This window comes from Tenrec ecaudatus, chromosome 17 (assembly GCF_050624435.1).
Source record: "Tenrec ecaudatus isolate mTenEca1 chromosome 17, mTenEca1.hap1, whole genome shotgun sequence".
Classification (NCBI taxonomy): Eukaryota; Metazoa; Chordata; class Mammalia; order Afrosoricida; family Tenrecidae; genus Tenrec; species Tenrec ecaudatus.
This window is the reverse complement of record NC_134546.1, coordinates 79545583-79563637: the sequence shown is the minus strand read 5'-3', so window position 1 is coordinate 79563637 and position 18055 is coordinate 79545583. Positions and strand designations below refer to the sequence as shown.

Below are 18055 nucleotides of genomic sequence, written 5' to 3'. Positions count from 1 at the left end.
AAGGTCTAATCCAAACATCATACCATTCTATAGTTCAATCGTGGAAGCAGTGTTTACAATCACTACGACCATCAGTTCGAAAAGATGTTCTTCCTTGTTGAACTCCTTTCTATTAACTTCCCTTTTCTCCCCACCTCTCTTGCTGAAGCCCCCAGGAACCCTTATTCTAATTATTGTCTCTGTACATTCACCCATTCTACACTACATAACTTGAAAAACAGAAAAAGATAGTAAGAGAGTAAAAAATGCTACCAACAATGACTGAACACAGCAGAAATAAAACCCAAGTATATAAAACAAAACCAGAAAATATAAAAACCCAGATTAATCACAAAGTATATCAAAGGGGAGATCAAATGACAAGATTTTAACCATCAAATTCAGATGAGTCATTTTAACCTTCTATAGTCATCTCTTCAATACTCTCTCTGACCGCCAGCTTGTTGCACCCCTCAGTCATGATGAAAGGGCAATCACTGGAGGTGTGTTCCCTGTGAAGATCCTGCAAATGTGTTTGAACTTCCTCTGTCATCCACAGCCTTCTGCAGGTCAGAGTCTCACAGTTGAAGCTCTGACACTCTTCCCTCATTTGGATTTGGATTATATAATTTGCTATCCTTGTAAAACTCTGGAGAGCCTCATCTGTCTCCCTCAGGATATCTGGTGCATTTTATCTGCTGACTTTGCACTTAGCATCCCAACGTGAAATCCTCTATGCCACCAGGGAGAGTGAACTTTTATATAATATTTATTTCTTTATAATATTTATTACTTATGTACTGCACTTTGAGTTCCTAATTATTTGCAAAGCATGTAGTTGTGACTTAATTAGAAATGATATATTTATTGTGCTTTAAGTGTTAAATAATTTTAACAATTTTTAATTTTAAAATGGCATGATTTATGTTAATTTTAGGTTATTACACTTGACCAACCAAAATTGATCTCAATTTTCTGCACTTCACTCCATCAAAGATGTTGTTGGGTGCTTTTGAGTCAGCTTTACTCACAATGGTTCTGTACATAACTGCCAAGTCCTGAAAAACCCTCACTTGTTCTTAAGTTTGAGACCATTTTTGCAGCCACTCTATCTGTGCATCTGACTGAGTGCTTCCCTATTTTGGTGACGCTCTGTCAAACAGGATGTCATGTTCAAATATGTGAGAAATCTCACTGCTCTCAATAAGAATAAAGAGCATTCTGACATATTAGTCTGCAATTTCCTCCTCTTGTGACTCATTTGCTATCTTTTGGAATAAAAGTCCTTCCAAGGAGTGTTCCCTTCATTGTGACTCCTATGAATGACCTTATTTATGAATCCGCCCACCAGAGAGGTCATTCCAGTTCACCCCTTATCAGTGTGGGGCTCTCTTTGCCTGGAACCATTTTCAGCATAAACAGAGACAATCGATAGCAGGCGTCACTAAGGACAGGTCACAAATTTAGACCCAGATGTCCCCACAATTATTTTCTCAGACATAGAGAACATGAGTCAACCACTACCCACAGTGTCCAGGGAATAATGCAGACAGACACCTCCAGAGACCAGACCATGCACTTTAATAGAGCCATGAGCTCAAGGCATTTAAAATCATTCATTGCACTCATGAACCTGCACATGCCTGTATTTTGTTGTCAACAGATTTTGAGTCACAGATAGTGTGTGGATGATCGTCTGTTTCTCACAAAGGAAATTGGGGCATATAGGATGCTTATGAAGGTCAGTGTCACTTTTAATATTAGTACTGCAAACAGAGAGTGCTAGCTCTTCCTTTCAATCTTGCAGCAAGGAGAAAATTAAGAGAAAAAACAAAAAAGGCAAAATTGTCTCTCGTGATGCTGAGAGCAAAGAAAAAAGGCCCTAATTCCAACAGGAAATCCTCCCAGTCATCCATCTGTGCCTAACTGGGGTTGAGTGTGTGTGCTCTGTGGACAACGCATGTCCCCTGATGCCCACTGTCTCCCCTGCAGGGGAGGTTTGTGTCTGGGCTTACACTGGCTTCCCTTCACTGTGTTCTTTGCACAGTGATACATGGCCATGTTCTCAGCAGTCAGGAAGCTCGGCTGCAGAAAGAACTGATTCTTCGATGTGTCTTTGGTGATGGAGAGTCAGCTTTGGAAGGATGGGTTATAATATGTACTACCTGATAGCATATCTCTCCCATCTACTGCAGCCCCTTCCCTGCATGCTGGCCAATACAGTGCCAGCAGAAACCACTACTTATTATGGAGACACCAGAGACAGTGCAGGTGAGGGACAGCTTCACTAGTCCTGGACCTGTCTCCTGAAGCTGCACCTGGGACAGGATGCCTGCAAACAAAAACAGATGGTCCCTGTCAGTTACTTGAAGTCACAACCATCCCCATATACCCAGGTCAGATATCTGAATCTCTCACCTTGGGGAACTGTCACCAGGCACAGGAGAACACACAGCAATAGCATCTTTAGACTGCAGTTCTGATTCCCAAGAGACACAAAGCCTTGTCTGAAGAGAATTGATAGCTTTTCCAGCCTAAGGGTGAAATTGTACCCTAGTGCCTGAGAATAATTTACATGTGAGGGAGCCCTGATCTTATAAACAAAAAGTGATAGAGATGAGACTCCCCTCTTCCTTCTGATCCCATTGTAGGGTAACCCATTGTTTGAAATCATAAGCATGTTAGTTGATAGTGAGAAGAGGTTTTCCCCCAAGAGGTGTGTGGGAGACGTCAAAGGAAGTCCCAGGATTTCTGAGCTCAGTGTTCTCTTCCTCTAGCCCCCCATAGCACCTGTCCTGCCTTGGACTCCTCTCTGTCCTGTGCCCTAGAGAGTGGGCAGGATATAGTTTGTTGAAAACATCAATTGGAAATTGGACCTCAAGATACCTTCAGACCTCAGACTCTTCAAGATCTCTTATTTATTTTTCTGTGCACCCAATTAACCTCCTCACAGTACTTCATAGTTTTCCTTGTGTGGAAGCAACATCTTTGAGAAGCATGCATACCAGATTAGTCCCAAGGAGTTGGGGTTGATAATTCCTCAAATATCCATCTCTTCTACGCAGCCATTCAGTTCCAATTTCCACTCACTCCTCCCTTGAGGAGATCCCCTCATGCTTCTGGGTTCCGAGAATCACTGCAACGTCCAACAAAAATTCATGAATATTTCAGGAAATGAATCACGTGGTGGAGGGTTCTATTCAGTTCAAATTCTGAAGGCCAGGAAAGGGTAAACCAGGCACTCTGCCCAAAGTACACGCTCCACTCCTAGCTTTGCAGTTTATTTATGTAATATGACCTGAAGCCTCTGGCAGAATGTTTCCAGTCGGCATTGTCCCCTACTAACCTTATCCAGCTAGGATTTTTCCGACCTTGGGCCATGGTCTTCACCAACCCCACTGCTCTTACATGCAAAACACACGCTCCATCCATGAGCCTGATGATCGAGGTCAACCTCAGTGTAAATAGAGATTCAAGTGGCATAGGGTCTCAGGGAAGAACATACCACCTAGAAAAGTTGGGCCCCAGACAAGACAGTATTCAACTCTGTAGCTTCTAAAAATGCAAGATTTCAGTGCAAAAATTCAAGAGAGCAGTAAATGGAAAATAGTCATTTAAAAACAGGATCAAAATATGAATAAGAGCCAAGAACGGTAGTTTACATCTTGAATCAAAAGACATTTTCACTTGTCATTCAAATTAGATCTATCCATGCAGCTGATTCTCAACATTTAGAGAATGAGTGTAGACACTCTTATAAATGTCCCTTACCCAGGAAGCTCTGGTTCAATTGAAATGTGAGCATCTCCAACCAGTGATAGCCTCTCCATTTGTGCTCTGGGCACAACCCCATCACAACTACTCATTTGTCTCACCTTACATTTATTCACTAAACTCAAGGATTGCCTAATTTTGAAAAAATGTTCATATTATTGACTATAGAAACTGTGACACTATCTCTAAACATGCAGTTTTAAAGCTCAATTCCCATTCAGTTTCCTTCCTCCTAACAAAGTTTAAAACATATTTTTCCAGACATAGGGTTGACACCACTCATTTCCTGGTGAATTAGAATCTGTATATCTCCAAATTAATATATCTTTTTACAGTGGGGAAAAGCAAGCACAAGGTGTTGGTCACCTGGATTTCTTTGGGCCAGAATTTGCTGAAACGTATAAGCAATTGTTTTGAAGTGAAGATGCATTGATTTCACTAAAATCCAGGGGTCCAATCACAGGACAGTCTAGCAGTTTTCGTTTGGTGATCATTGAGTCAGTTCCCTTTTCATATGCACACTTGCAGAACATCACTTGATCCTGTTCATTTCACCAAACCGCCATCACAGCGTCTGCTCTTGATGCTTGTCTGACCAGTTTAAGCTTGAGACCGTGATGTAACTACACACTACTTCAGGTCACAACCATCTCTCAGTTTGACTGCCACGATCATCTCAGATAATTTCATAGCAGTGGTTAGTAAGGGTCTCCATAAGTGTCAACCTCATGACATTACCCATCTGCACATCACTTTCCTAACAGGTTGGGTACATATGTTCTCAATGAGCTCCTGAGTGCTCCCTGCACTCTCAAGAAGCAACACATTGAACTCTAGACTCAGATGTTCTAGGTTTGTTTTGAAGTCCCCCATCTCCTGGGGTTGGGCTTGGTCGGTCACTTAACCAAGGTGTATTGCAACTCTCATAATTCTGAAAGGTGGAAATGATAGACCCTTTGGTTCCAAGGAAAATCCAGTCATATTTGCTCCAGTTGTCAATTGTTGTACACAGAATAGACATACAACACTGCAGCTTTTTGTTTTTTATTTGTTGCTTGACTTCCCTTTTTGCTCTTTTGATGCACATCAATGTCTGAATTTTATGTCACTCTCATCTATGTTGCCTTATTTGTGTGTACTTCCTTTGCTCTGTTTGACAGTGTATGAATGCCCTCTTCTATTGGTTAATATACCTATCAGTGTACGATTACCAGGCTTTTTCGACAGCTCTGACTGTGTAATAATTTTGAGGTTAGTTTGTGTTGGGCCCCCTACATTGATATCAATCATTTTGGGTCCCTTGATTATCCTAGGATTCTTCGTGTAAAGTGAGTAATTATTTTTTCCATTTATTTAAAAGATTAAGTTGTCATTTGGATCAGGATTTAATTGAAATCCTGAAATATAACATTTGGTAGTATTGATGTTTCCTTGTTCTTGAGCATCCTTGTCCGTGAACATGGCATATTGAGAATGTGAACAAACTTGCATGGGGAAAGATAAACATTCAAATATCATGTCATCTTGCTGAACAAGTGAGACAGAAAATAGAGAAAGACACAAAGAAACTTTGGACCAATGCTGAGTGCAACCTGCACACTTCCTACTGAAGATGAGAGTCATATGGGAGCCACATTCTGTTTTCATATGGTTTGTTCCCTACCTTGCCGCCTGCATAACTCTAGCCTGGAACTCAATGACATAATCAGGGAATTCTATGGAAGCCTCTACTCTTAGTCTGTCTTTTCAGAAATACATCACCAAGCCTTTCTCTTCAGGCATCATTTGAAGAGTTTGCATAACCAGTTTTTCTGATCCAATTAAAATGTTTATCCTCTCACAGCACCCAATCGCTCCATCTTCCCTCAATCTCATTAGACCAAATCTCCAAGTCTCCCTGAGTTTCATCTGGACGCTGATCTTGAGGACCATCTGGCAGAATCATTTTCCTCAACAAAAAGCAGGCTGATTTATCTGAAGAATGTTGTCTTGTTATAATACAACTTTTTAAATGTAGGAAATATCAGAAATTGGCACAGCATGGTAATTTATATAAAGAGATTCTCTGAGGGAAAATGAGAGATGGAGAAGAATGCCAATATCACAATAGGAAAGCACCCCTCAACCTCCATTTGCACCTGCTCCTGGACCTGAGACCTGTGCTCTGTAGGTCGTGAACGCCCCCTGGGGGCCTGTTTCCTGCTTGTAGGTCAGTCTTGTATCCTGGTACAATCTGATTTCTCCTGGCTGTGATGGTAGCAACACAGAAATACAAAGGCGTCTCCTCGAATTGCAGGCTGTTCATACGCAGATACAGCATGTTCTTAGAGTTTTCATTGGAGATAGTGAGTCGACCCTTTCACAGAGTCTTTGTAGTATGTACCACCACCCCCGATACTAATACGTGAGGCCCATTCCAGGTCCTTCCCCAAAACTGGTGGACCCACAGATCATGGCATAGCTACTGAAGAGAAATCTAGGGGTTGTAAAGGGGAGTCTCAGAGATGCCCCAGTCTGCCTCAAGTACCCCCATACTCCACTTGCTGTACATATGCAAGCAGAGCTATCCTGGGTTAGAAAACTATCAAACATATTCACCATGTTTCTCACTCAACGCCTAGGCACACAAACTTGTTCTCGACTTAAAAAATGTTTTGAATTACCTGTTAAAATAGCAACAAGGAAAAACCCCTTTCAGCACAGACTCATGCTGTCTGTGTTGTGCTCAGTTCTGATCACTGAATAGGGACTCCTGAGAATCCAGGAGCACTTCCAGAACTGTAGGGTTGGGGCTGTGTTGGCTTTCATCAACAAAGGAGGGTGGATTTGCCAGCCCTTTTACTGCATAACAATAAATGAAGATGCATGACTTCTGAGATATTCGTGTTCTGTTCCTAGAACAGATCTGAGTGTTTTAGGTGTGTTGTGAAGGTCACAAGGATAATAACCTTAGAAATATGTTTTATGTGACTGTTCTATGCTAAATTATTATCACACATTAATTCATTTTATTGTTGTATTAAAACACAACACACACGATTATAGTGGTATGTCTCTGTTTTATAGGAATAATACTACAAACAGAAATATACAAACTGAAGTTTCTATATCTGTGAGGGATTCACAGCATGTTCCTTCTCAATATCCTTTGAGATTTTGGAAGGGGCAAGATTAAGATTGGAGAGTGGATGAGCAAAAGTTTTCAAATTAAATGATCAGGGTAGCTCTTGCTCCCCTTGAAGAATAAGTACAAAGTCATGAAAGGTAAAAGTTTTATACTTTGCACAGCTTCTTTGGTCTCTTTCTCACTGGTGCAATTTTCCATTTGCTTAAAACTTTTTCATATGAGCCCTGGTCATCATACCATAGCCTTTAAGGATTTCTATAAGATGACCCCCCCAGGATAGGGGTCCTGACAGGAAGTAGACCAATTATTGGGCAGTTTGAATGCCTTCTTCCCACTAAAACATCGTGTCCTGAATGAAGAAATGATTGGAGTTCTGGGTCATGTGGTAATTGTGGTGGTTGTTGTGGATAGGTGCTACTGAGTCAGTTCTGACCCACAGGGACCCTATGCACAGCAGAACAGAACACTGTCTGCCACAGCGCCATGAGTACACATTGTTCTATGCTCGAGCTGTCTTAGGGGCAGATAATTTAGGACAAATGAGGATAAAATTTCTTCATAATTTAGAACAGAAAAACCTGTCATTTAAAAATATATTTTCTAGGAGAAATGGCAGAAAAAAATACTAATAATATAATGAAACATTTCAAGATATGCTTATTTGTTCTCTTTTGAAATTGACAGTAGCTCAGGCTTTGCTCATGATTATTTGCAAAGGAACACCTGACTGCCTTCATGCCAGAGGAAGCTGAGTTGGGACAAGCAACTGCAGGGTGTACGTTTAGAGCTAGGCAGCATGAATTGATTCTAGTGCTCAACATCTTAGAGCATGAAAATGTGTATACCACAATTTATTCATCTCTCTTGGGACACATAGGTTGTTTCTATTTTCATTCTTTTTAAAAAATAAATTCAGGTTGGAACTGGACACACAGGGAATCCAGGGCGGAAGATCCCCTCAGGACCATTGGTGTGAGTGGCGATACTGGGAGGGTAGAGGGACAGTGGGTTGGAAACAGGGAACAGATTACAAGGATCTACATGTGACCTCTCCCTGGAGGACAGACAACAGAAAAGTGGGTGAAGGGAGACATTGGACAGTGCAAGATATGACAAAATAATAATTTATAAATTATCAAGGGTTCATGAGGGAAGGAGGAGGGAGGACGGAGGGGAAAAAAAAGAGGACCTGATGCCAAGGGCTTAAGTGGAGATCAAATGATTTGAAAATGATGAGAGCAATGAATGTACAGATGTGCTTTACATAATTAATTGTGATAAGAGTTGTATGAGCCCCTAATAAAACGTTTAAAAAAAAACAACAGGGCGGGTCCGACCATGGGAACCTGGGCGGGACCAACCATGGGAGCAGGGCAGGACTAGCCGGTAAACCCCGAAGGAGCCGGGAGGGTACTTCATCTAGACGAGGTTGGCTAGCGACTAAGTCCCCGCCAACTGACCACTTGGTTGCAGCACTGGACGCCATCTTGGCGAGGTCAGTAGAAGACCATGTACTCAGTTGCCCTGCAAGAAAATGGCTGAGTTGGGCGTCTGAGGGGAGAAAGCATGGGGAACTGGCATCCTGGAGAGAGACCAACAGGTTTAAACAACACAGCACTGGGCTAGGATGTTTCCTTGATAAACAATTAATTGTTGATATCAAGCTCTTTCTTATGCACAATGAGTGTCCCTAGTCATTTTCTAGTCATCACAGAGTAACATAGAAGTGAACAGACCAAAATGTTGGGAATTTCAAGAACAAAGACCTTCATATTTTGATGTTGTTTTTGTTCTTGGGTGCCAGTGAGTTTCTTTCCACCCACAGATGTGCTATGCACAATTAAACAAAACACTATCCGGTCCTGGAGCATCCTCCCAATTGTCCATATTTTTTAGCACATTGTTGCAGCCACAGTATCGATTCATCTCCTTGGTCCTCTACCTCTTTTGCTCTGCTCCTCTAATTTACAATGCATGACGTCCTTTCCAGTAGTGTTCTGCCCTGAAAACATGCTCAAATTTCTTAAGATGGAGCACCATCATCCTTGCCTGTAAGGAGCATTACAACCATACTTCTTCCAAGACCGATTTTTTTTTTCTTCTCAGCAGCCCTTGAAATTCCCACTATTTCTCATCAGCCCCACAATTCAAACATATTGACTCTTCCTCGGTCTTGGTTATTCAATGTCCAACTTTCACATGCATACGAGCAATGTCCAACTTTCACATGCATACGAGTTGAGTCAAGCACACCTCAGTCCTCAAAAGTAATATCCTTGTTTATCAAGGCTCTAAAGAGTTCTTATGCAGCATATTTACCATATTCAACGTGTCATCTTATATTTTGACTTCTGCTTCCATGAGTATTGATTGTGGGTCCAAGCAAGACATAATCCTTGATAACTTCTCACTTTGTTCTATTTATCATGACGTGACCTATGAGTAAGTTGTGAGCATTCTGGTTTTCTTTACTTTGAGTTGTAACCCAAGCTGTGAGCTACAATCAGTGATATTCACCAAGTGCTTCAAGTCCTCTTCACTTTCAGCAAGCAAGGTTTTGTCATCTGCATATTGAAGATAGTTAATAAGCTTTCCTCCAAACTGATGCACAATCTTCTTCACAGGAACCTGCTTCTTTGATTATTTGCTCAATGTATATATTCAACACATATGGTGAGAGGATACTACCCTATGACACACCTTTTGTGATTTGAACCAGGCAGTATGCACTTGTTCTCTTGGTTGAACTCGCTCTTGATCCGTATACAAGTTCTGCCTGAGCACAATGAAGTGTTCTGGAGTTCCTTTCCTCCTCAAGGCTCTCTGTGGTTTTTTTGTGGTCCATATAGTAAAATGTCATGGCATAGTAAGTAGAACACAAATAAACATTCTTTCTAATAAACTCTGCTTTCAGCCAAGACCCAGCTGACAGAATTAATGTTGTTCCACGTCCTCTCTGAATCTGTCCTGAACTTCTGGCAGCCCCCTGTCAATGTATTGCTGCAACTATTGTTGGATGATTTTGCTTGCTCTCAATGATATTATTCTATATCTGAAAATTCTGTTGGGTAACTTTTCTTTTGAATGAGCTCAATTATGTATCACTGTCTTAAATATTTCATAGCATAGAGGAGTCAGTGCTTACGGTGTTTCATCTGCTTGTTGGAACATTTCAATTGGCATTCCCCTATCCAGGGCCCAGTTTTTGACAAATACCTTTAACTTTTTCCTTCATTCACAGAGGTTCATGCTCGTATGCTAGCTCTTGAAATGGTGAACTGTTGACTAGTACCTTATGGTACCGTATCTGTATGTAACCTTTTGATCTTCTGTAGATGGTTACTGAATCATTCATTATTTCTCCCATAGAATTTTTCTATATTGCAATCAATAGTTGATTTTTAATGTAGTTCTTTGAGTTCTAGATATTAAAAACATAAGCACAGGGAGTTCTGAGAAGATGGTGACTGAGTAACACATACCTGAGAGACTCTGCAGAAATCAGGCCAAGCTTGAAGGTAAAGAAGCGGCCATCTAGCTCAGAAGCAACAAAGCCCCTATGGAAAAAAGCACATCAGCCTGCATGATACCAAGGTGCCAAAGGGATCAGGTACAAGGCATCAAAGAACAAAAAATCTTATCATTGTGCGCTCATCTCCATAATATTATTGCTGAAGACAAATGGGTGCATAAGCAAATGTGGCAAAGAAAGCTGATGGGAGCCAGCTATCAAAGGATACAGCATCTGGGGTCCTAAAGACTTGAAAATAAAGAAGCGGCGATCTAGCTCAGAAGCAACAAAACCCACATGGAAGAAACCCTACAGCCTGCGTGATCATGAGGTGTCAAAGGGATCAGGGATCAGGCATCATCAGAACAAAAAAATTACATCTTTGTGAATGAGGGAGAGTACGGAGTGGAGACCCAAAATTCATCTGTATGCAATTGGACATCCCCTTACAGAAGGGTCGCAAGGAGGAGACAAGCCAGTCAGGGTGCAGTGTAGCAATGATAAAACATACAACTTTACTCTGTTCCTAAATGCTTCCTACCCCCCACCCCCAACATCATGATCTCAATTATACCTTACAAATCTGGCTAGACCACAGTATGTTCACTGGTACAGATAGGAACTAGAAACACCGGGAATCCAGGGTGGATGATCACTTCAGGACCAGTGCTGACACTGGCAATTCGCGGAGGGTGGAAGGAATGTGGGGTGGAAAGGGGGAACTGATTACAAGAATCTATGTATCACCTCCTCCCTGGGGCATGGACAACAGAAAAGTGGGTGAAGGGAGACATCAGACAGTATAAAACATGACAAAATAATGATTTATAAATTATCAAGGTTTTATGAAGAAGGGAGGAGAGGGGAGGGAGGGGAAAAATGAGGACCTGATGCCAGGGGCTTAAGTGGAGAGCAAATGTTTTGAGAATGATAAGGGCAATGAATGTACAAATGTGCTTTACACAATTGATGTATGTATGGATTGTGATAAGAGTTGTATGAGCCCCTAATAAAATGATTTTTTTAAAAGAAAACACAAACACATGGACATAAAGTACACATAAGAGCACACATACACCCAGGAAGAGAAAGTAAGAAGAATGTGTAAGTCAAAAGCAGAGAACATTTTCTTGTTGGAAGAGGGTATAAGTCACAATTTTTTTCACAACCGTTCATAGTCTCCAAGTCTTCCTAGTTTTTACTCTCCTGAGGGCCCCACTCTTTTGTGGGTTCTGAGGAACTCCGGGACCCAATCCTTTTGTTACATTGAGGTTTCTGTCTGGGCTCCGGTTACCTTTTCCCCCTGTATGTGCTCTGAGGAGGAGACATGGATGTTTGTAAGGCCCTAGCACAGAACTACGTTCACAATGTCTCCATAAGAATGATGGCAAGTCAGATCAGATTAATCACCCCTCCCTTTAGCAAAGACCCACCCCAAAACTAACAGTCCTCATGAATAATAATCATGGAATACACCTGAGTGTGCTGAAACTTAAGGTGAATGTTTTTTCTTGGCAAATCCAAAGTCAAGATAAAAGGAAAATCAACAACAGAACATGACTAGAGGACTGAAGTTTTGGAGTTCAGAGCAAAGAGAAAACTTCAGCCACAGAATTGACCCTCTAATAACATTCCCTACTCTGATCTTGGGTTTACCATTTGAAATCCTTGGATCATACTCTGAAGCCCATGATTTGGGGACAGCAATCATCTGTGCCTCCCACACCAGGGAGTTTCAGCTTTAAGTTCAACAGAACAGTTCAGTTCCTTTAATAACACCATTGCTGGAGACCCTACTAAGTTGAAGTAACCCTGGGACGGTGCTGAATGTCACAAGCTATTAGCCCTTTCCCATTTCCTGTTATTTGCAAAGTGCCCCCATCCATGATAGAGCCTGAGCTAAAGATGTGGTGTTTTGTTTTGTTTTCTTAAATGCACAAATTAGAGTGTGATAAATAATACATAAGCATTAGACAGTCATAGCACAACATTGCCTGGGATGTCATTAAATGATTACATGATCTCAGCACAGTTGTCAGACTCTGTGTTCGTGTTTATGCTGGTCTCATATAGTATTTTCCCTTTTGTGATTATCTAGTTTCAGTCAGTATAATATTTTACAGTCTGTGTCATGATATGATGTGCTTTGTAGTTTCTCCAGTATTTTTTAGACATGTCCTGTATCCCATTGTGTGTATGTACCAAAGTTTCTTTATCCAATTTTCTACAGATGGGCTTTTGGGTTATTTCCAATTTCTTGATATTGTGAACAGCGCTCTGATGAACATGGAAGTGCATATGTCTGTCCATATCACGCCATCTCACTTCTTTAGGATATGAATCCACTAAAATTTTGATGGATTGCATGCAATTTATTATCCCATTTGTTTGTAGTATCACCATAGAGTATTGCAGAGGGGTATGGGACCACCAGTAACAGTGGTTAAGAGTTCCGAACTCTCTGCTTCTTCTCCAGTATATTTTTTGTGGTTTTAATTTTCTTATTTTTAAGTGGGTTATCATTATCAGTGTAAGGCTATTTATCTTTTTTCCCATTAAATATATATATCATTTTTAATTTAAGGGTTTTCTATTTTTTCCTGAAAATCATGCCATTGTGTTTACTGTGGCTGTGCAATATTTTTTGAAATTACATAGTAAGAGGGATCTTACTTTCTTCTTCTTCTTTTGGAGTTTATTGCTTATCCTGCATTTCTTACCTCTTAATTTGACATTGGTAATTACATTTAGCATTTCTCTGTAGAATGAAGTTGTCATTTGGTCGGTATTGTGTTGCAGTTAAAGATTGTTGTGATGAACATTTCTATTCATATGATATTGACTCATATCCATGAACATGGACTATTCTTCCATTTGTGTAGGTCTCTTTGGGTTTCTTGTTGTTCTTAGGTGCCATTAAATTGGTTTCTGACTGATAGCGACCCCACGCAAAACAGGAGGCAAGTCCCTCTAGCTGCCATCTTGCGTTCCCGCGTGTGCGCGCCTAATCTCAGTTGGTCTGCAAAGACCCCCTGAGTGCCAGCCCTAGTTTCCCGCACGGCCCCATTTCCACTCCAACAAGATGAAAGAGACGATCATGAATCAAGAGAAACACTCCAAACTGCAGGCACAAGTGCGCATTGGTTGGACAGGAACTGCCCGCAGAAAGAAGATGGTGGTTCCCAGAACAGCCACAGCAGATGACAAAAAGCTACAGTGCTCCTTCAAGAAGCTCAGGGTAAACGATGTCTCTGGTATTGAAGAGGTGAATATGTTTACAAACCAGGGAACAGTGATCCACTTTAACAACCCCAAAGTCCAAGCATCACTGGCTGCGAACACCTTCACCATCACCGGCCATGCTGAGACAAAGCAGCTGACAGAGATGCTCCCCAGCATCTTGAACCAGCTGGTCACAGACAGCCTGACTAGCTTATGGAGACTGGGTGAAGCACTCCCAAAACAATCTATGGATGGAAAGGCCCCACTTGCTACAGGAGAAGATGATGATGAGGAGGAGGTTCCAGAACTTGTGGAGAACTTTGATGAGGCATCCAAGAATGAGGTTCACTGATTTGAGTCTGCTTCTGGGGAAGATGAAATTTTAGGAAATGACTTGGAGCTACTATTTTATATCACTGCTTTTTAAATTTGTTTTGTGTATGCATCTGATAAAATCTAGATCTCTAATATTTTTAAACCCAAGCCTTTCGGACTTTGCAGCTCTTTTACATTTTTTCTTATACATGACTCATTCTTTGCAGCCAGATACGCTTAAGAAGCCTGGGAATAAAATTTGAAACAGGTTAGTAAAATGTTTTGCCTAGTAAAATAAAATAAATTAAAAATAAATAAAATTTTAAAAATAAATTTTTTAAAAAGTGGGAGGCATCACTGCCCAGAGTGCTACTCTCGTACTTGTTCTGATGCTTGAGCCCATTGTGGAAACTACTGTCAATCCATTCTGTTGAGAGCCTTCTTCTTTTTTTGCTGCCCCTATACTTTACCAAGCCTGGCATTTTATTCCAGCAACTGTTCTCTTCTGATAACATGCCCAAAATATGTGCAACAAAGTCTTGTCATCCTGGCCTCTAGGGAACATTCTGACTTCAGTATTCTATGATTTTCTTTGCACACATATTTTTTATTTCACTGCATTGTTTTGCTCCTGGTTACTTCATCATTTGTGTGGCTCCTGTAAATGATATTATTTACCTCATTGCTTTTCCCCAGAGTTCTCTTCATTAGTATAGAGGAATCCTTTTGATTATTTTTTTCTGTTACTCTTATATCATGCCTGCCACACTGTTGAATATTTTTATTACTTCACACAAACTTTTGTCTTTTTTTCCTATATATAAAATTATATCTGAATAATGAGAGAAGTTCTTTTTGTTTGACCACTTGTATTCCTTTTAAGTCGTTTTGTCATGTAATAATTCTCACTAAGATTTCCAGCACAAAGGCAAATAAGAGTGGTGATAGGAAAAATGTTTGCCAAGGTTTGCAAGGAGAATGCTATCAATTTTCCCCATTGAGCACGATATTTGAAGTAAATCAGTGGCACATTACAACAACAATGAAAATGTTAATTGACAGGATATTTATTTAATATAATGTTCACACACATATATATGAACAAAATTACTGCAAGGGCACAGAAAAGATTATTAAATAAAAATATTGTTCGTATACATATTCTCATTCAAGGCCAATATGTACATGGACTCAGGGCTTCTGTCTTTCTGACACACTGGGACAAGGGAAAGATTTTAGCATTAAAGAGCACTGTTGTCAAATCCAGTACTGAGGTGAATCTGATCCAAGCAATAGAGCTGCATGGAAGATCTCATATGCACGGGAAAACTGTACAATGAATAAGGAAGAAAGACACAGAGTTGATCCTTTGAATTAGGTGTTGGGCTGAATATTGAGTATATCACTGACTACCAGAAGAATTAAAAAGATCTGTCTTAAGGATGTATCATAACAATGTTCCTTATAATTTTGGATGTTGACAGTCATATTACAAAGTGTGCACAACACGGGAGCAGATGAAGGGGCAGGAGGAGAGAGTGGAGCACAGCCTGGCCCACCAGGCCGTGATGATGATGTTCCTGAGTAGACCGGCCAGTCCACAGAGAGAACAACATGGCTGGCCCTACTATGAGACATGATGCCCCTCAGTGACTAAGGGCGATACAGGGGACAGCACCGGAGACACAGTGTGGGAATTGCACCTGAACTGATCCCACCACACCGAAGCAAATCACTGGGGGAGTGCAGCGGAACAGCAAGGGAATGGAGTGGCAAGGTTCCCAGGAAATGCTGAAAGTGGACTTTGGGGCCAGGGCGTGGTGCCCCAACAGACTGGACTGGAAAACGCTCCTAAGGGCCAGCAAACGATCCCTGAACTAACTACAAGCTTTTCTCTTGTGAACTGTTTTGCTCTGTTCTTTGTCAGTGGTTTGTTTTTGTTGTTTTGTTGTCTGGTTGTATACTGTTGCTTTGTTTTCCTCTGTCTTGTTTTCGTGCATGTTAGTGACTCCACAGGTCTGTCTGAATAGGACAGGCTGGATGAACTATCTGGAGGAAAAACAACGGGACCAACAGTTCCGGGGGGACTTGGGGTGGGGGAGTAGGGGGGGTAAGGAAGTGGTGTTAACAAACACAGGGACAAGGGAAAAACATGGGACCCCAAATGGTAGAGAAGGGTGAGTGGCAGGCCTGGTGGGAAATGATCAAGGGTAAGGTTGCTTAGAGAAGAGGTATACTCTAGCCCAGGTGGCGATGAAGCATGGTAGTATGGTAGGAGGAAAGTCAAGGGAGATGGAGGAAAGAGCTAGGAGTCAAAGGGCATTCATGGAGGTCTAGACAAAGACATGTACATGCAAATATATATAGGAGGATGGGGAAATAGATCTATGTGTCTATATATATAGGTCAAGTATTAAGGTGGCGGAAGGACCTTGGGCCTCTACTCAAACACTCCCTCAATGCATGAATACCTTCTTTTATTAAATTGGAACTCTATGATGCTCATTCTCCCGACACAACGGCTGGAGCCAAAGTGGGTGAACAAGTAAATGTGGTGAAGAAAGCTGATGGTGCCCGGCTATCAAATGAGATAGTGACTGGGGTCTTAAAGGCTTGAAGATAAACAAGCGGCCATCTAGCTCAGAAGCAACAAAGTCCACATGGAAGAACACACCAGCCTGTGTGATCGAGTGGACCTGAAGGGATCAGTTACCAGGCATCAAAGAAAAAAAAATCATATCATTGACTGCACACCTCCATAATAGGATCGCTGAAGACAAATTGGTGCATAACCAAATGTGGTGAAGAAAGCTGATGGTGCCGGGCTATCAAAAGAGATAGTGTCTGGGGTCTTAAAGGCTTGAAGGTGAACAAGCGGCCATCTAGCTCAGAAGCAAAAAAGCCCACATGGAAGAAGCACACCGGCCAGTGCGATCACGAGGTGCCAAGGTACCACGTATAAGGCATCATGCAAAAAAAAAAAGATATAAGTGTGTGTATGTATGTGTATATGTGTGTATATGTATATATGTATATGTATATGTATATATGTATATATATATCATATTAAATGAAGGGGGAAGTGCAGAGTGGAGACCCAAGGCCCAAGTATCGGCCAATGGAGATCCCCTCATAGAGGGCTTTAGGATAGGAGATGGGTTAATTAGGGTGTGAGGTAGTACCGATGAAGAACACAGCTTTCCCCCAGATCCTGGATGCTTCCTCCCCCCAACTACCATGATCTGAATTCTACCTTGCAGGGCTGTATAGGAAAGAGGCTGTACACTGGTACATATGAGGGCTGGAGGTACAGGGAATCCAGGGTGGATGATACCTTCAGGACCAAGGGTGTGAGGGACGATGCTGGGAGAGTGGAGGGTGAGTGGGTTGGAAAGGGGGAACTGATTACAAGGATCCACATGTGACCTCTTCCCTGGGAGAGGGGCAGCAGAGAAGGGGGGAAGGGAGACTCCGGATAGGGCAAGATATGACAAAATAACGATGGATAAATTACCAAGGGCAGATGAGGGAGGGGGGAATGGGGAGGGAGGGAAAAAAAAAAAGAGGACCTGATGCAAGGGGCTTAAGTGGAGAGCAAATGCCTTGAGAATGATTGGGGCAGAGAATGTATGGATGTGCTTTATACAATTGATGTATGTATATGTATGGATTGTGGTAAGAGTTGTATGAGTCCCTAATAAAATGTAAAAGAAGAAAAGAGAAAAATATGATTAGGGCAAAGGCTGTACCGATGTGCTTTATACAATTGATGTATGTATATGTATGAACTGTGAAAAGAATTGTATCAGCCCCAATAAATTGTTAAAACAAAATAAATAGATAAAGAAAAAAACAAAAAAACAAAGTGTGCACAAAACTTCAGGAGGGACCAGCCCTCCTGAATGTTTATTTCGAAGTAGGGGATAAAAAGATGGATTGACACTGTAACAATGGGGTCAGACTTGCCAAATATCATGATGGCTTTAGGACCAGACGGTGTTGTGTTTTGTTGTGCATAGGGTCGCTATGATTAGGAATCAATTCAATGACATCTGACTCAGTTTGGATTGAGGAAACATGATTTCCTAATCAGTAAAAATTTACCTAAAATTTATTGCTCAAAAAAT

The 18055-nt window shown here is 41.3% G+C and overlaps 1 pseudogene; it reads left to right on the top strand.

Annotated features, from left to right (window-relative positions):
* The first annotated feature begins 13473 nt into the window (after window positions 1–13473).
* Window positions 13474–13965, top strand: LOC142430709 (transcription factor BTF3 pseudogene; annotated as a pseudogene).
* Window positions 13966–18055: the final 4090 nt, after the last annotated feature.